The sequence below is a fragment of the Panthera leo genome, chromosome D1, assembly GCF_018350215.1.
Source record: "Panthera leo isolate Ple1 chromosome D1, P.leo_Ple1_pat1.1, whole genome shotgun sequence".
Lineage (NCBI taxonomy): Eukaryota > Metazoa > Chordata > Mammalia > Carnivora > Felidae > Panthera > Panthera leo.
The window spans coordinates 55,576,170-55,596,068 of NC_056688.1; the positions used below are offsets into that span (position 1 = coordinate 55,576,170).

Below are 19,899 nucleotides of genomic sequence, written 5' to 3' on the forward strand. Positions count from 1 at the left end.
CGTAGAGGCCAAGATGGCGTCGGTAGCTGGAGCTGGGGTTTTGCCGCGACCTTTACTCTAGGCGAGGTTAGGGACGGTAGGAAAGCAGCTTTGTCCCTGAAGCGCTGTTGAGGATTAGGATCGGATTCCTCAGAGTCATGGGAGCAATTGTCAGCGGCCTCCACAGCCCCCACCAGACGCGAGTCAAGGAGAGAGAATCCACGCTACGAGAACCGACATAGCGGACGTTGCGATTGCCAGAGCCCAGGCTGGCGGTTGCCGAGTTGCCAGTGGAGGAGTGGAACCCGAGCGTTCTTCACTTCGGGTCTCTCTCCACGTGTGAAGTGGGAATGATAGTGATATCTCGTGCTTTAGCTGTCAAAGGCAAGAAGGAGAAGGTATTTGTTAGAGGCCCTACGACGTGGTAGGTTCATCCTTCAGCCTTTGTTCTTATTTAATCACAGAACAATTGTGGGACGAAGGTATTGTTGCCCCTATTACACGTATGAGAAAGGGGGCCCAGTGTGTAATTACTCGCGGCCATAAAACCGAAACCAGTGCTTGGTATTGTTGAAGAGTCAATCAAGTGTTGTGATTGCCCTTCCTCCTAAATTGTGTACTTTTGGAAATCTCGGAGCTGGTAAAAATGCCCAAGTCAAAGGGGGTTTTTAATATGCTTTCTGGTATTGACAAAGTTTTCTTGTAAAATGGGGTTGATACCACCCTATGGGGATATTGTGATACACAACGTGGGGAAGAGTTATTTGTGGATTGCCAACCTTTGTGCAAACGTGTGAGACTGGTCATATCCTTGAATGGAGCAGTAGATTAGGAAGAGAAAATAAATAACAGCATTTAAGTTTCTTACTACTGTTTACTCATTAGCTAAAAACACTCTGTAAGGTCCCAGAAAATTGTTATTGTTGAAACCCAAGCCTGCCCCTCCAGAAAGTCATGAAGTGGGACAGATAACCTCCAGGCCCTCTTCTCCCTCCCTTATCTTGTAATGCGTTCTCTTCCATCTATTTCCCAGTAAATTTAGGTCACCTGTTTTCAGGTCAATGACTTAACTTTTGGAAAGATGGTAAAAGAAACTTTAAAATATTTTGTTGTTTAACATACTTTCTTTGATTTGAGCCTTATAGTATCTGAGGTAGATATAGTTTAGATCTTCCTTACCCCCCCCCCCCCCCACACACACACTATGAATGAGGAAAACACAGAAATTGGAGAACTCACCCAATTTCACAAAGCTAGGAATTGAAGGGAGCTGGGCTTTTTAACCCCAGGTCCTCTGACTTCCAAGTGTCTTCTATACAATAAATGTCAAGGTGACAGGTAATGGAGTGGAAATGGAAAGCCAAGCTGCTTATAAAACTGGCACTGACCACAATAAGTAGCATATAAGTCAAGAATTCTAGCTTACTCCTATGCTTACTTAATGTTAAGTATTGCTGTAAGCGTCTCACATACTAATTCATTTAGGCCTTAAAATTTTACGAGGTAGAAACTATTATGTCTAATTACAAATGAGAAAACTGAGGCAGAGAAAGGAGGTTAAATAGCTTGCTTGGAGTCACACATGATAAATAAATGGTGAAGCCAGGACTTAAACATAAGCAGCTTGGCTCCAGTGTATGCTCTAGACTAGTGGTTCTCAAACTTTCATGTTCAGTAGGAACCCCTGAGGATCTTGTTAAAATGCAAATTTTCCTTGAGTGTTTCTGGATAGGTTCTAGGATTCTATATTTCTTAAAATTTTTTTTTTTTAATGTTTATTTATTTTTGAGACAGAGAGAGACAGAGCATGAACGGGGGAGGGTCACAGAGAGAAGGAGACACAGAATCTGAAACAGGCTCCAGGCTCTGAGCTGTCAGCACAGAGCCTGACGCGGGGCTCGAACCCACGAACCGTGAGATCATGACCTGAGCCGAAGTTGGACGCTTAACCGACTGAGCCACCCAGGCGCCCCTAGGATTCTATATTTCTAACAAACTCTCAATCCCCCCACATCCTCCCTTTCTTCCTAACTATATTTGTATTTTGTGACCAGAATCTGCCTTCCCTGTATTCTCTGATTGCTCCATATTCCCGAATATTCTCAATATTAAATTCTCTTCCTTAAGGGTCAGAGTCATACTTCACCCTCAAGAAGCTTATCCTGCCTCTGACTTTTCCTTCTAAGACAGGCATTCCTGCCTCTGCTTCTACACATTGTATTACAAAATTCAGAACATTTGATTTATGGTCATTTGTTTGAAAATCTTTCTGACTAGACAATGGGCTCTTCAAGGAGAGATCTTTGCACTCTAGTACCTAGCACATAAAAATAATAGCTAATACTTATCCAGGGCTTTCTCTGTTCCAGATACTGTTTTATACATTAACTTGTTTAGTCTCCACAAAACCCTTTTGAGAATACTATTACCATTTTACGGATGAAGAAACTGAGGCACAGAGACCATTAAGTAGTTTCCCCAAGACAACACACTAGTTAGTAGCAGAGCCATGATTTCAAGTTAAGGCACTTTGCACTTTGAGTCCACGAAATGTGTGATAAATAAAATGAGAGCCATCCTCCAATTCCACAAAAGAAAAACCAAGACTTATTGTCCTACTAGACATAACTACCTCTAGTCTGGGGAGATGTATTGGAGTACAATATCTGTCTCAAACTTTATTCCACTATTGACCAAGCAGGTTTCTCGAAACAAACTTCTTCAAGGGGCCTACCATCCATCCACCATTCAAATTTTGTAGTGCTATATTGGAGAAGGTGGATTTCAACATTATCATCAAAATAATCTATCAGAAGATCAGAAGTGCTTTGAACAGCTCAGAAAGGAGGTGAAAGATCTGGACACTGCCTCGTCAACTGACAACTCCTGTCCCTCATTGTCCATTAAACGCTGTAGTCTCTACTTCCTAAATAGCTGGCCCCATTGTTTTAGTGGGATGATGGTGAGGCCTCATCGCCTGTGTGGAGTGGACTTTTTCCCAGCCCTGTTCTTCCAAAAGCACCTCTCCACACTCCTTGCCTAGTATGTCTATCATACTGCCACTGCTGTCAGGGTGAGCTTACAAAAATTCAAAGCTCACCATGTCAGTCGCCGGTATAAGACTTTGCAGTGGTTCCCAGTTGCCAATAGAGTAGTAAAGTTCCAGCTTTTTTACAAGCAAACCCATGTCAATGCAAAGAAATTTCCTTGCATACCTAATATTTTCCTAGAGCACTGCCATCACTTGTTTATCTTGCCAAAAATCTGATATTGTCCTAAAATTAACTGTTTCTCTTGAAGCCCTTGCAAATGGAGTTCTTCCTTCTATCCCCATCTTCAATATCTTGAACCAGAAGGAAAGGATGGTATTCTCCTCACCTCGTAACTACCAACTTCCAGACCGGCTACCCTTGCAGTGAGGCTTTCAAACCCTGCAAACTCCATTCAACTGTCATTCCATCTCTCTAGGGATGATGGGATTTTTTTTTAGGGAGAAGCTTTTTAAGTCTGCTATCATCAGCTTGTGTTGCCCTATTGTCCCTTCTGCCCTTGTCCTCACCAGAAAGATTTTAAAAACCTTCCCCCAGCACTGCCATTCAACCACCCATTTCTTTGATCCTGTGCTTTGTTCTCCAGAACTATTCCACCTCTGAAATCAGTAACTAAGGTAATTCCACCTTCTAAACAAGACCTTCTTTTATTCCAGAGTTTTTTTACTCCTTTACCCTCACCAAACCTGTTCTTCAACTTCAGTGAAATCTACAGTTTACAGTCTATCAGTTCCAGGTTTGTTCCCTCCTCTAGCTCTGTTTTCTTCTCTTTCTACGCAGGGCCCTGTGATCATTCAAACTCTGTCTCATTGGCACTTCCAAGTTCATTCAGCTGTCTCTGTCATTCCACATAGACCCTAAAACAGCCCTCTACCTTGGATCAGTTTCTCCCCTATAATCCTCCCCATGTTGATGTAGCTATTAGTTAACTATTGGTACATAAGAAATTATCCCAAACCTTGGCTTTGAAACAAAATAAGGTTTTGGTGGTTGTGGTTGTTGTTGTTTTAATTTCATACAGGTGTTGCAGTTTCTGTGGGAATCAAGTTAGCTGATTCTGGCTTGGAATCTCTAAGAGGTTGCATTCATGATGTCAGCTAGGACAGCTATCATCTGAAGACTGGGGCTAAAGGATCAGCTTCCTAGGTACAGTAAAAACGTGGTTTGCGAGCATAATTCATTCCAGAAATGTGCTTCTAATCCAAAGCACTTGTATATCTAAGCAAATTTCCCCCATAAGAAATAATGGAAACTCGGATGATTCGTTCTATAACCGAAAAATATCCATATAAAAATGATTACAATACTGTTATATAAAACGAAATAATAAAGAAAAATAAAAACCTGCACTTACCTTTGAAAACCTTTGTGGCTGGTGTCAGGGAGACGAGAGAGGAGGATTATTGTGTAGGACGACTTTCAGTATCACTGGCAGAATCACTGCTATGTCTTGGCTCAATGGAATCTTTTTCTGCCTGGGGGCCATTGTATACACTCACCTGGATGTTGATTACAGTAAAATATTAATAAACTCTTGTCGTATAATGTAATTGGCAATAAGGCAGCAGAGGAAAGGGTCTATATCTGCAGGCAGCCTGACCTAGAATGAAGCGAAGCATTCTTAAGCTTACTCGTGTACAGAAAGGCAAAGGACTGTCCATAGGTGCTTTGAAGTGACAAAAAATACACCAGTACCAGTTGTGGGCACCTTCCAACGTTCTGAAAAATCACTGATTTCTGCCAAACACCATGACCTGAGACTGAGCATCCAAGCATGGGAGACGATAACCCACAATCCTGCAGAGAGAGAGAGAAGAATCATTGCCTCAGTTGTGATCATGTGATGCATGTGACATTCAGTGTCATGTACTGCTCGTATTGCAAGACATCACTTGTTTATCAACTTAAAATTTATTAGAAATGTTTGCTCATCTTGCAGAACACTTGCAGAACAACTTACAATCCAAGGTTTTACTGTAGCTTGTTCACATGGTTGGCAAGTTAGTGAGGGAAGAGGTCTGTTTCTTACTCTGTGGACCTCCCTATAAGGCTGCTTGAGCATCCTTACAACATAAGTGATGGGAGAGAGCAGTGTGGAAGCTGTAAAGTTGCAGTGTGCCTATCCGTGTGTGTGTGTGTGTGTGTGTACAAAATCAGGTTTTAGGAATTTATACAAAGCAGCAAATCTAGGACAACTTGATGGAAGTAAGCTGAAATAATATTAGGTAGCATTTATTGAAATTTCATTATAAAAAGCACCTGTGTGCATTATCTCGTTTAAACTTCACAACATTCCCATGGTATAGTAATTGTCCATTTCATAGCTGAGGAAACCAGGGCCTAGAGAGAAAAATAATTTGTGCAGTGTCAAATATCACAAGACTCTTCCCAGGAACACACAGATATTACAGAGTTCTGGTTATTTGTGGTTGCATAACAAAGCATTGCTATAGCTTATACAATTTATTTTTGCTCACAGATCTTCAAATTGGTAGGGCTTAAGAACACAGTTCATCTCTACTCCTCTGGAGTCCACTGGGACAGCTTGATGGCTAAAATCTGGAATCATCTGAGGTCTCATTCATTCATATGACCAGCAATTGATGTTGCCTGGAATCTTTGCTGGGATTATCAGCAGAAACATCAGTGTGTGGCATCTCCATGTGGCCTATGCTTCCTTACAACATGTGGCCAGATTCCAAGGCAAGTGACTAGAGAGAAAAGAGACAAAAGAAAACTGGAAGTTTTTGTCATCAAACTATGGAAGCCATGCCATTATTTCTGCAATACTCTTGATTGGAACAGTCAAGCCCACCCAGGTTCAAGGGGAACCTAACAGAAGAGTGGTAGAGTTCTGAAAGAACACATGGAACCAGAAATACTGCTGTGGTCATTTTTGAAAAACATCATCTGCCGTAGTCACTCCTAGTCACAATTCATCTCTCTCTCACATGGCAAAACATATTCATTCCTTCCTCCCCAAACCCCCAGTCTCTTCCCATTGTGATAGCAGAATCAGGCTGCCAAGAGGCTAAGAGGCTGCAGTCAAACTGTGAGATTCCATTTATATAAAGTTCAAAAGCAGCAAAAGTAATCTATAGTGCTAGAAGTCTGGATAGTAAATAACTTTAGAGGAGCAACTACTTGGAGCAGGTAGGAACCGTGGAACTATGAATGTTCTAGATCTTGATCTGGGTAGGGGTTACATGAATAGATAGGCCTAAGTAAAAGGTTATCAAGCTATACGTGTAAGATTGTATCCTTTATGTAGTTTATACCTCAATAAAAAGTACAAAGGTGCCGTAATGGTGGATACACATCATTATACATTTGTCAAAACCCATAGAATGTACACCACCAGGGGTGAACACTTACGTAACCTTTAGACATTAGGTGATAATGACACATCAGTGTAGGTTCATCACTTGTAACAAATGTACTACTCTGGTGTGGGATGTTGATAGATCATATATGAGAGGCATGGGGCTGGGTAGGACTGGAGGTATGTGGGAACTTTTTATACAGTTTGAACCTAAAAGTGCTCTAAAAAATAAAATTTATTACTTAAAAAATGCCAGTAAAAAGGATTTTTAAAAATCCTATTTGTACCAGTTAGGAATGTGTGGGTGTGTGGGCATGGATGGATGGATGGATGGATGGATGAATGAAATGATTTAAGGAATAATGAAAATGTGGGGTTCACTTTAAGTCCTAGAGTAGTTCTGGCTACAGGCATTACTGAATCTAGAATATCTCTCCATCCCTCAGCTGTTTTCTACTGTGTTGCCTTCGTTCTCATGTTCTGTGTGTTGGCTCCCAGCAGTTCCAGGCTTATATCATCCTTCCTGCTTATGGCCCCAGCAGAAAAGAGGCACATGCTATCTCTTCCGACGATCTTATTAAAAGTCTCACCCTGTTGCTGTTGTCTCCATCTGGGGCATGTGCCCATCCCTAAACTGTGGCCAGGAGAATGTAATGCCCTGATTTGCCTTATCCACATGTCACTCTCTGGAAAGGAGGAAGCTGAGTGGTAAAGTCAATTATTCCAAAGTACATGGAGTGAGGGTGGGGGTGAGCTTGGCTTCCCTTAGGAAAATTAGGGTACTGTTGTCAGAGGTCAGTGAAAGAATGTTACACAGCAAAATCAGATGCTTACTAAAATAAGCCAGGGCACTGTGTGAGTCATAAAAATGTTCATACTCTTTGATACAGGATTCCCATTTGTGGGAATAATCTAAAATATGAGAAAAGTTATATTTACAGAAATTTTAATTTCAATGCTATCAAAAAATTGACAACCTAATCATCTTACAATAGAAAAGTATTTACATACCCCACATATCTACACAGACTAAATGTAATTTAAAATGAAAATTACAGGGGCACCTGACTGGATCAGTTGGTAAAGCATGTGACTCTAAATCTCAGGGTTGTGAGTTCGAGCCCCATGTTGGGTGTAGAGATCACTTAATAAATAAAACTTTTTAAAAAAATGAAAATTCCGAGTAGTTAACATTAAGGAATATGTTTATGATAAGTGGAAAAATCACATACATATGTGTATATACATACCTTTATGTAAAAGGACATATATAAATATGAAAAAAAATTGGAAGAAAACATGCCAAAACAGTAACTTACTAGAGTAAGTTCTACCCCTAGAGTGGTAGAACTATGGATGATTTTTTTTCCTTTATTTTTCAAGTTTCCTTTTTGGTATTTATATTATTGTTATGATTTATTAACGCACTTTGTAAAACTTAGTATCTTAAGAATAGTCCCTTCTCATAAGTACTATGGAGTAGAACTAAATAAACTTTTACATCAGTTGGCTAATGATTCTGGTAAAGGTCATAAAACATTAGAGTTAGAAGAAATCTCAGAGGTATTCAGTTTAATCTCCCATTTTACAGCAGAGATATCTGAGACCCAGAGAGTCAAAGTAACTTACACAAAGTCACACAGGAACCAAGGGCAGGTCTCACGATTTTCAGGCTAACATTTCCTATACTGATTGAACCAATCAATTAAGATTTGGATTTTGGGGGTACCTGGGTGGCTCAGTTGGTTGAGCGTCTGACTGTTTTGGCTCAGGTCACAATCCCAGGGTTGTGGGATCAAGCCCTGCATTGGGCTCTGCGCTGAGCATGGAACATTCTTAAAATTCTCTCTCTCTCTCTCTCTCTCTCTCTCCCCCTCCCTTCCCCCCTCCCCCTCTCCCCTGTTTTCTCCCTCTGTCTCTATCTCTGTGTCTAAAAATTGAAAAATAAAAAGATTTGGACTTTTGCCCGCTTTCCTGAAAACACATCCTCAAGTTCAAGTTGATATGCAGCCTTTCATTACTAATTCAAATTAAAGCAGCTATTGTCACTTGCTGGGAAAGTGATATTTTTAAAAGGATATTAAAAACTAACATTATGGCCCTTTAGTTCCTTGCCTTGCACATGCTTGCGTATCTTTTTTTTGTAAGCAACTTAGTCAATAAATACCGAGGACGCCCAGATCTGGCTAAATTAAATGGACCAGTGTACGGTCTACTTCTTTTGGGTGTCAGCCTCCTCATTTATTCTTTGAATGAGTGTTGGGCCCCATGCCGGGCTTTGGGATAAGAAGATGCATAAGGTTCCACCATCATCCTCCTGGAGCTTACAGTTGAGTGGGGAGGTTAGACACATGCAGATAGCTGTATATACCATAGGGGAACATGATAACACACGATATTCATAAAGGTGTTTAAGAAGATGCTATGGATCAAGGAGAAAAATGTTGTCATCACAGAAGGGTTCATAGCAGAGTTAGCATTTGGACTGGCCTCTGGAGTGAACAGGCATTACCAGGCAGAGAAGTGGGGCAGGAGTATCAAGGGTATCACAGCAGAGGCAATAAGCAAAGCTTGGAAGTATAAAGGGGCACATAGAATGGCCTCAAGGAGTGAAATGAGGGATGTTAGACTCTTAGTGGTGCTCAACTAGAAGTGCTTGTTGGACTAACTTAGCTCTATCAAATTTCAGAAGATTATAATGTATACCTTTGGCTAAAAACCTTAGATGTCTGCTGAGATCTTACATATACCCTCAAAGTTTTGGGGTCTGTGGTTGCCACAGTACCTCATGAGAGAGCACCAGACCTAATGACACAAGTTGTTGCCATTTAATCCACGTTGGAACCCAAGTGGCAAAAATACTGTCTGTGCTCTGTATGATTTGACACTGATTGATGACTTGATCATTAGAAAACCAAAGGGAATTGCAAATGAAAATAGAAATAAAGACACAATCTCACACACTGAGTTTTCCCTAGTTCATTTTTGGGGAAAAAAAGTCTTTTCAGGTTCACCCAAATGCTAAGGCACCTCAGGTGAGGAGCTGATGATAATCAGTAATTATCCAAGGTGAGATCCAAGATATTTCATAAAGATGGAAATAATAACCCTGTCGGAAATGGAAATCAACTATCATGGGGGAGGGGGCTATAAATTCAAACATAATATTCAACTTGTCTTCACCTCAGAGAGTTTCCAGCTGTTTATGACATTTTGCTGTGATTCGCCAGAGATGAGATGCATTTTTTAAAACTCTGCTCCAGCCAGCTGAACGAAAGGCTTGGGAGCCACATTCTCTTCCAAGAAGTGTTGAGCACTTGTGAAGTCTGCAGAGAAATGGTAGAAGGTGTATGCTTTCTTGTCAGTTCCAATGAAGATTTTTTCCTTGTAACCCTAGGATTAATCATTATTTTCTAAGAGAACTAGAGAAGACCAGGTCTCTCTTGGGTTGAAAGGGTACTTGCTGTGATGCTATGAGCTTTAAATTTATCACGTCAAAGCCAGCGGTTCAAATCCAAGCCTTGCTAAGGGCAGAGGTAATAAACGAACGCATGCTTACTGAGAGCCTGGGCAATGTATTTGTTGAGAAACGATTGTGGGAAGGAAATGGTCCAAATGATGCTTGTGTGAGTATGTGCCCGTACACACACACACACACACACACACACACACACACACACACACACATCCTGAACTGAAGTGTAGAAGGCAGTCTGTGGTGAAAGCACTTAATCTCACCAGACTGATTGGAGACTTCTTGAGAGCAAGGACAGAGGTTGATTTCTGAATTCCCAGCACTGTTGACTAAATTACTGAATGACATGTTGAACCTGAGAAGACAGCGGTGTGGCCATGTGGCAGTGTCTTCCCACAGTCACTCCATATTGCCTAATCTTCCCCAGACAAACCTTGCACCTTCACGTCCTGCCCTGGGGCTGTTCTCCTCCCATTCTTCCTCTGTCCGGAATGCTTTTATGCCATCTCTTCTTCCACACCCCAGCTTTTTGAAGCTTATTAAAACTGTCATTCGTTATAGTCCATCTTAAATGTCTTTTAAAAATAATTTTCCACACACAGATGGGAGCATGGAATGTTCCTGGATGTTAAAAAGATCTGGGTTTGAATCCCAAGTCTACCTCTTTCAAGTTCTTGAGCAAGTTACCTGTTTCCTCTAGATGGGTTTGGGGAAAGGTTAATGTGATAACATAAGTACAGGGCCTAGCTCAGTGACCAGCACTGGATAGACGGTGACTGAGTGTTAGCTCTTTCCATTCATCCACCTTCCTCTGTGAAACCCAGCTCTGTGCTTAAAAGACGTTGCCTCCCTCTGCCTATACATTCTTTTACACTTCTTCCTCTCGCCCCACCACCAATTCTATCCTCAGATATAATTGCTACCTCCTCTGTCCCATAGTGCTTTGCTTAATGCCTCTTTTCTAGCACTTATTATGGGCTGACTTGTGCTATTACTCATTGTGTTTCTTTCCCACTCTGGCTGAAAACACCTCAAGAGCAGTATCTCCAGAAACTAGCATAGGGACTAGTTTAGGACGGACATTCCATACGTGGTTGTCTAATTGAAACAACATTTAACCCAGCTTTCCAGGAGGCAAAGTGAGCATGTAACATGTCTTCTCCCAACAAGTGCTGAATGGTCTAAGTAGCAAGGAGGAAATTCCCCTGCAATTAAGTGGTTCAAAGTTGATTGCTGTCTGTCCAGCCCAAGTGAGCAGAGCCTCCATTTCCAGATGTCTTTGTTTCCCCCACTCCCAACGCAGCCAAGCCAGAAGAGTATTCCCATAAGGGTAACCCAATATATCTTTTTTCACTGATTTGATTAGGGTGTGAAATACTTTCTTTGGAGAAAATGCACAAGAGTGAGGTTTTTCTCTGTTTTTGCAAGGGACAGAAGGTGAAGGAGAGAGAGGGAAATCGAAGCCAGAGGAAAATCTATTGTACCCCAGGAGATGAAGAACACATGTAGCCAACACAACAGATATTGTCCTGGGAAGGAACTTAAGAACCTGAGCCATAAATGACTCCATATCTTACACCGATCTTAGGGAAAGAGTTAAAAAGAAGAAAAAAACAAAATTAAAAAAAAAATCTTCTTCCCCAGAAACTGATCTTTGCAGTGATATACGTACTAATAAAGAACTGGAAGCAACCTAAAAATTCAATTCAGTGAATATTTACTGAACTACTAAGTGCAAGGGGGCACTGGAGTTACGGAGATACTAGTGAAGCTAGATTTCTAAACTCAGTCTCTTCGCTCCACTCAATTATTTTCACCTTTGGGAAAAGCGCGCTCTATCAGTCAGCATTCAACTAAAGAAGCAGAGGTGCTAGGGGTTGTGGGATAGGAGATTTATTATAGAAATTAGAATTTATACAATCGTGGGAGGGATTGGAGCAGTGCAGCTCTGAAAAGGGAGGACATTCAATGGAGTCACCAACCAGTCGATCCCAAAAGCCAAGCGTACCAGCTGATTCGGAGCTGTGAAGGAGGAGCCGATGGGAGAAGCCTACAGGAGAAGGCTGTGAGTCCACAGCCGGATGGCTGGTGGTGGGCTTAAAGCTTCGACTGGCCAGCAGAGTTAGCAGTTAGGAAGAGCTGGGTGTGGAGTGGAGGAGAGTGAAGACAAGCTGGAACCCGCTGGCCCCTCCACGTCTGTCCATGACTTCAGTGATCAATGGCTGCTGATTCACTTCTGCTTTCCAAATCTCAAGCAACTTTCTTTTTAAACCAACTGTAACCTACAACCATGCAATTGGCAACTTAACCAAACTGACACACATAAATTTCCTCCATCGCCATGAAGTCATTTCTGTCTCCTCCCAATTTCCTACAATGGAGAACGAGTGGGCTTTTAAGTCTGACAGGCCTAGGTTCTAATCCTGGGTCTGCTCCAAACTAGCTGTATGACCTCAGGTAAATCACCATTTCCGGACCTTAATGGATTAGGAGTCCTTCCTCTGTGCTACTGTAGCCCCTGTGCTTCTCTCGGTGGTATCCTTTAACGCCTTTTCTCGTCATTATCTATTTATGTATCCATTTCTTCCACCAGACTACAAGCTTGAGCACAGGGATCATATCTGATTCTGTTTTATAGTTATGGTATCTAACAGTGCCTGACACAGAATAAGATGCTCAATAGATGCTGGCTGAGTCTGATGAATCCTTGAGATGGAGAAGAGAAACTCCCCAGACTATCAAGCTAACGGTGGAGCCCAATACTAAGACATTACAGGAGTGAGACCCACCTCTGTATAGAGGTACGCTCAGTACCCTCTATAAAAAGTCTCCAGACACCCTTACCTCATCTATAGCTTCTATCTTAAACCATTCCACTTTCCAACCTATTGTAATCATCCTTCTTCCGGGGTCTTGGGCTTGTCTTCTCTTTATCATCTGCTATCACCTCTTGGACCTATTACTTTAAATGTTCGAGCCCCTGGCTCTCTATCTTGCTTGAATTTTTATTTTCCCTTTGATTAAACTATTTTCCCTTTCTTGGCATATTTCCCACCCTCCTCCCTGAGGGTCTTAGGTCAGAGACCACGAAAGTCCCTGCCCTCAGGGAGTTCTCAGCCTGGTGAACAAAAGACAAGGAAACCAGCAGTTCCAGGACAGTGTGGTAAGAGGTCTGTTGAAGTATGTTCAGGGTACTGTGAGAGCGTAGAGAGGAAGAGCACCTAATCTTACAAAGGCAAGGAAATCTACATTGATCTGAGTTTGAGAAATTGTTTAAGAGATTCCCAGGCAGGGGGCACCTGGGTGGCTCAGTCAGTTCATCCGACTTCCCCTTAGGTCGTGGTCTCATGGTTCGAGAGTTGAAGCCCCACGTCAGGCTCTGTGCTGACAGCTCAGAGCCTGGAGCCTGCTTTGGATTCTGTGTCTCCTTCTCTCTCTCTGCCCCTCTCCCGTTCATGCTCGCCCTCTCTCTTTGCTCTCAAAAATAAATAAACATTAAAATAATAATAATAATAATAATAATAATAATAATAATAATAAAGGAGATTGCCAGGCAGAGAAAGGGAGGACATGTTTTGCAGACAGAGCCAAGCAGAGGTGTGAAGACAGGGGAGACAGGGTCCGGGAGGCTGCAGGTGGGTTGGTGGTGGAAAAGTATGCAAGCACAGTTGGGAAGTAGAGGGAAATGAGCCAACATTGTAAAGTTAGGAGCTTTCACGTGAAATTCTGGATCTCCCATTTCTGTTGAAAACTCAGAAGATCTGGCCATACTGAGCTCTCCCTCTCTTATGAGCTGAGAGTTCTTCATCCTTGTTAGATGCCATACGTGCTTTTTGCTGTTGTTTAAAGAGTGGATCGATTATTTATTTATTTATTTATTTATTTATTTATTTATTTATAAAGTAAGCTCTAGGTCCAATGTGGGGCTTAAACTCACAACTCCGAGACCAAAAGTTGCACGTGCCACCAACTGAGCCAACCAGGGGCCCCACCATATGTGCTTTGTAACTTACTTGTCTCCGCCACACTATTTTGTCATCATACTTACACTCTTGTTTTTCTTTAAGGAGAGAAATATTTCTTGGTACCTGGGTCTCTGTGAAAAGTGGGGAAGTGGCGTTTAGACACAAGAGGCAGGCATTCCAAAAATTGGGGATAGCATGTTTCTTGTGGACGTGAAGAAACAAATGTATCTGTTGTAGGACTGCACCTTTCACTTAAACTTAGTCCCCTTCACTCATTTATGTTACCTGCAAGGTTTGCTCCATAAAGAGTGATGACTTCATGGGGCCGCCTTACTTTTCATAAAGCCTTGCAGTGTTCACAGACCATCAAGAAGGAATGTGCCAGGGGCGTTAGTCTTAAAGAAGGTGTAGGAGACATGCACATGTCTGGTTTGTCGAAGGGACGCCAACGCTGACTCTCAGAGCCTCAAATAGGTGATGAATCAAGTAGAAAGAAATTGAGAGGACTCAGAAAAGGGCTTGTCCGTGTCCCCAGAGCAGCTAATGGCAGGAGTTCTCCACAGCCAGTCACAACATGGAGAAAATGCAGTGCAACCCTCCCTTCCAGATCCAGAGCCAAAAGACCAAGGTGCTCCCAGTAATGGTGCAGAACTGGCCCAGCTTCTCAGTAAGAGAGTTACTTTAGAAACCCCCTTGGTTCTCACATCATAGGATAGATAGCACTGCACCGTAGCTAAGGCCTCCAGCCTTCCCAGAGCCTAGAAATCCTGCTTCGAGGTCTGAGCTCCTTGCAGCTGGCTGAGTGAGAAGAGGCTGCCTTGGGCTCCTTTGGGGTCTCTTGTTTTCACTGATGATTCTCTGCAGCTCGACTCTGGCAGTCTTACCTCCTCCCACCCCCCCACCCCCCCTCCGTGTAACTGATCCCTGTCCTCTGGCTCTGTCAGCGCCTTGGCTATGTACACCATGACATGCGGGAGTCTCGAGCCAGGCAGGAGCCTTCAGAGTGAGGTGTAAGTTTCTTTGCAAGCCATTGAAGCTGCCTTTTTTGCAGTATGCTAGACATTTGGGCTCTGCTAGTCAGAAAGCAGTGCCTTCACTAGGTGATCGGAGAGAAGGGATCCCCGAAGTCTTCACATTGGATCCCCATTCCCCATCTTTTCCCACATCGATTCTGCATGTACCTACCTGCTGAATTCACGTACATTAAAGCATAATGCTAAGTATGTTATATTTCTGATGAAAAGCTTCCATTGGCTCCTCATTTCCCACCAAATTCAAACCAAGTCACCTGCCCTGGCATTTTGGACCTTTCCCAGGAAGCCCCTAAATGCTTTTTCTAGGCCTGTCTCCCACTATAAACACCAAATACTCCAGCCAGAATGATACTTGCCTTTCTCTGCAGACACAGAGTTTTCTTGCCTTTGTTCTTCTCTTCCTTCCTCCCTGATCATTTCCACCTGCCCAAAGCCTACCCATTCTACAGATCTCATCTCAAGGCCACCTTCAATGTTCCTAATGGCTCCAGTCACATATCACCTCTTCTTGCTTGAGGTTCCTATCACACATTGTTTTTCTTGTTAAACTCTGGGCATAGTCTCCTTATTTTAATTACATGGTCCCATGCCTCAGCCTTCTTGCTTAAACTGAGATTAGAGGGGTGCCTGGGTGGCTTGGTCGGTTAAGCGTCCGACTTCGGCTCAGGTCATGATCTCACAGCCCGTGAGTTCAAGCCCTGCATCGGGCTCTGTGCTGACTGCTCAGAGCCTGCAGCCTGTTTCAGATTCTGTGTCTCCCTCTCTCTCTGCCCCTCCCCTGTTCATGCTCTGTCTCTGTCTCAAAAATAAATAAACGTTAAAAAAAAATTAAAAAAAAACCCTGAGATTAGATGGCAGGGGTTATGTATGTTCCTCTATATCACCATGTCCTAGACAGGGCCTGGTACATGTAATATACTCAGAAATACTTATTTGAATTGATTGCGTAGATTGAATTGAATTTGTAGATTCAGAAAAGAGCCTCCTGGTACCTCTCATGGAATCCTAGACTCTTCAGCAAAGGAATGGATCTTAGCTGTCATTTTTCTCAGTCCTGAATTTGATGATAGGAATTTCTTCTTGACATCTCTGCCAGGGGCTAGTACCAAGTAATTTTCCACTGGGGCAGTTGGACAGTGATTAGGTCCATCCCTCTGGAAATAAACACCTGGGCCAAGAGAGGGATTTCATGTATAAAAGCACCAGCTTTGTGTCTCACTGGGAGCCAGACTGTCCATTTCAACAGATCTTCTCAAGCCCTAGAGAAGCCCCAGTCTCTAGTAATAGGGACCCAGGTCAAACCAACCCATGTGCCTGGGCCCTTCTCACTTGCAACAATCCTTCTGTGCATCCTGTGGCTGCCCCTCCTCATCCTAATGGAGGCCATCATTTTTTAAATGCCATACGTCATGGAGTCCAGTTTCTGAGAATTTCATTCCAGAAATGTGGAGGGGCACCTGAGTGGCTCAGTTGGTTAAGTGTCCAACTCTTGATTTTGGCTCAAGTCGTGATCTCAGGGGCATGATCTCATATCGAGCCCTGTGTCAGGCTCTGTACTGAGTGTGCAGCCTGCTTAGGATTCTCTCCCTCTCTCCTTCTGCCCCTCCCCCACTTGCACTCGCTCACTTGCTCTCATGTTTTCTCTCTCTCTCACTCAAAAAAAAAAAAAATTGTGGAGGAAAGATATGATCTTTGGAACCAGCCATACTAGCTTCCATTTTCATTGTCTTGCTTAGTATGATGTGGTTAAGAACTTTGGCTTTGGAGTTACACAGAACTAGGTTCAAATACTTTTCTGCCATTTCCTGTCTCTGTGACTTTAGACAAATTACCCAACTTCTCGATGAGTTCACTTTCTAGTATGTAAAATAGGGACAGTAACACCATCCTCATTGATTTTTTTAAACAATTAAATAATAAAATGCATGTGTATCAGCTAGAATGTCTTCAGCTGTTAGTAACAAATAAGAACTGATTTGTTAATATAAGGAAATGTATTATCTGAAATAATAAGGAAAATGTATTATCTCATATAACAAGAAGTCCAGAAGTAGGGAAGTTTCAAGATTGGTTAATTCATTAAGTGCCTAAATTCATTCTGTCTTTATGCTCTTCTAACCTTAGCTTGTAGGCTCTCCTAGGCTGGCTTTCCTCGTGATCCTAAGATGGCTGCCACAGTTCCAGGCATCACATCCAGACACTTTCTCTTGTGTTTTTTTAACAATGAGAAAATATTTCCCTGGTGTTATCACAGAACACACTGTCTCTTCCCTCACTTTACATATGCTCACTGATGACCCTCCCACATCTTTGGCTGGAGCTGATTCGCAAGCCCAACTCCATAAACCTGCAGGAGCTGGGTCACAAGTGATTTAATCCAATCACAGACAAAATAGAATAGACTGCAATGATCGTCTTGGACAGTCACACTGGAGATAGAGTCCTTTTTCTTGAGGGATGGGTATCTGAACAAAATTAGGATTCTGTGAGCAGAAAGATGGGATGGTTGTTGAGTGTGTAACCAACAGAGTCTGCTGCAACATGGAATCTAGCACATAGTAAGCATTAAATATATGTTAGCTATTGTTATTATTAACTCTTACTAGCTATGTGAACTTCCTCAAATCACATATCTCTTAGAGCCCCAATTTCCTCATCTGTAAAATTGGAATAGGATTATCTAATTTGTTGGATGGTTATACAATGAAATGAAATGACATAGGTAAAGTCTTAGGTGCTTAGTAAATGATGACTATTTATTATAGTTGTAATGATTATTGCCAAAATACTGGGCAGCAGTTTGAGGTCTTCAACAAAGACCAAAGTTTCCTAAGATTAACCTCAGCCTGAAAAGGTCAAAAGCATGAGCACTAGAAGCAGTTCATACTTAATGCTCTATAGTTGTGGTTGTGAGTATCAATTTGCCAGACCCTAATAATCCATCAGGACACAGTTGCCACCACCCAATAGTTCCTTGGTTTCAGGAGACCCAGTAAGACAAGGATTCCTGCTAGAGGGCCCACTCTCCTGGTGCTCTTGCCCCTAGAGGGCATTAGACACAATCTCACCTCCCCTGCTGCAGGGATTTGATGGCCTAAGACCAACAACTCATCCAAAAGAAGATGTCACTTCTTGGCCTTTGAGTCCTCAGCTTAGGATGGGAGATTGATGGGTATGAACCATCTATAGCCTCTTTTCCTTCTCCACAGCACCTGGGACTATCGCTTTGTAAGATCCAGGTTCCCATCGAGCTCTGCCACTTATTTGTAGTGTGACCTTAAGCAAAGCTCTTTATCTCTCTTTGAATATCATTTTCCTCACCTGTAAAGTAGGGATGATAATATAATATCTACTTCATAGAGTTATATTAAGGATTCAGTTAGATGATGACTATACACAATGCTTATCAAATTGAGCAACCCTCAGTAAATGGTGGCTGTGTTCTTGTAGTTACCTAGCAACTATTTGCTGGTTGATTATAGAGGGTGAATTCATGTACATAGGCACTTGAACAAGACAGTGGTAATTAACATAGATCCAATGCTAACACTTTTACAAATTAAGTTTTTCCCAAAGAAATAGAAATTAGCCTTATCCTAATCTTTACACATGATGATACTGAGGTTCAGAGGATAAGAACTTGGTCCAAATTACACAACAAGTTAGTGACAGAGCAGGGATTTGAACCCATGTATCTCTGGTTCCAAAACTCCGTACTCTTCCACTGACCCCTCTTTCTTTCTCAATCTGCTCATTTAACATCTCTGAAATCAGAGACCCTCACTGACCACACCTCCCACATACTTTCCCACCGTAGTCTCTCTAGCCTCTGAGTTCCTAGAGCACATGCTTGAACCTCTCATTGGTCCATACTTAGGAGCACATCCAGCTAGCCGTGCCATAAAGCTGAGCTCACCCTTGACCTTTCCATCTCTCTCCCTCCTCATGTCTAATGGGCTAATAAGGTCTGTCCGTTCTACCTTTTAAATAACCCTGAAATTGTGACATACTCCTCTCTTCCTACTATTGCCACCCTGTTTTAGACCCGCAACATCTCTTGGAATGATGCAGAAGCCTCCTAACTGATCTCTCTGTCCCCAGGTCACCCTCCAGAATGACATTTCTCATCAAGAAAGTTGACCATGCCATTCATGCACTTGAAACTCTTTCAGAACAGGTGGCCCTGCTCTCCTCCGCAGCCTCATCTTTAGTCACCTTCCCTTCGAGTTCTGTTCACTGGTCACTTGGAATGACCCATTGTGTCTGTACAGACCACACTGTCTCTCCCCCCCTCCCCCCGCCAAGCCTTTAAACATGCTACTTCCTCTGCCAGGATCAATGCCAGGCCCACTCCCATCCTTGCCTGGAAACCCCTCCTCACCCTTCAGGATGGGTTCAGGAAAGTATCTCCTCTTTCTCTACCTCTTACCCATAGCTCAATTGATCCTGAAGCCCATTATTTCTTCCACTGCACTTCCAAAGCACTTATTTCTTCCATTGCATTTCTGTTGTTGCTGGATTATAACTGTCTTTTACTTTATCTTTACCACTAGATTATAAGACCGTGAGTAGAGAGCAGGGTCCCCCAATGTATTCACTGCTCTAGCTTCAGATATATAGAGTGTTAAAGCATTATCACTACACTGAAGTCTTATCAATGGAGGGAAGTTCTGCCGTTTCCAGTGAAGTTGCCATGGGTGTTGTGTGGAGTTCCAAACAGCACCACAGAATCATTCACCATCCCTCCCTCTGTACCCCCCAAATCCCAATCACAACAAAACCGCATGATGACTTACTTCTTTGGGAGACTTCCAGCAAGTGGAGCATTTCAATAAACAAACAATAAAAGTGTGGGACAAATGGTAGAGGGAAATGTAGGCCCCCAAGACGAAGATTGGAATTGGACTTGGCAAGAGACTATGAATGCATCTAAGGCTGTCAGATTTATGATTGAGAATTTTGTGTTTCTACATGGACCTTCTCTGCCTTTAGTATACTAACAGGCAGGGCTGGACATGGAGTCAAAGTGATTTGGAGGACATAGGGACCCTAGATTCATTTGACTTGGAAAGAG

The 19,899-nt window shown here is 42.5% G+C and overlaps 1 long non-coding RNA gene across 1 annotated transcript; it reads left to right on the forward strand.

The window, feature by feature from the left end:
* The first annotated feature begins 14 nt into the window (after nt 1-14).
* On the forward strand, nt 15-6,328 carry LOC122200911. Its single transcript, XR_006193985.1, has 3 exons — nt 15-403; nt 4,051-4,175; nt 5,509-6,328. It is a non-coding gene; the product is annotated as an uncharacterized LOC122200911 (long non-coding RNA).
* The last annotated feature ends 13,571 nt before the right edge of the window (nt 6,329-19,899 follow it).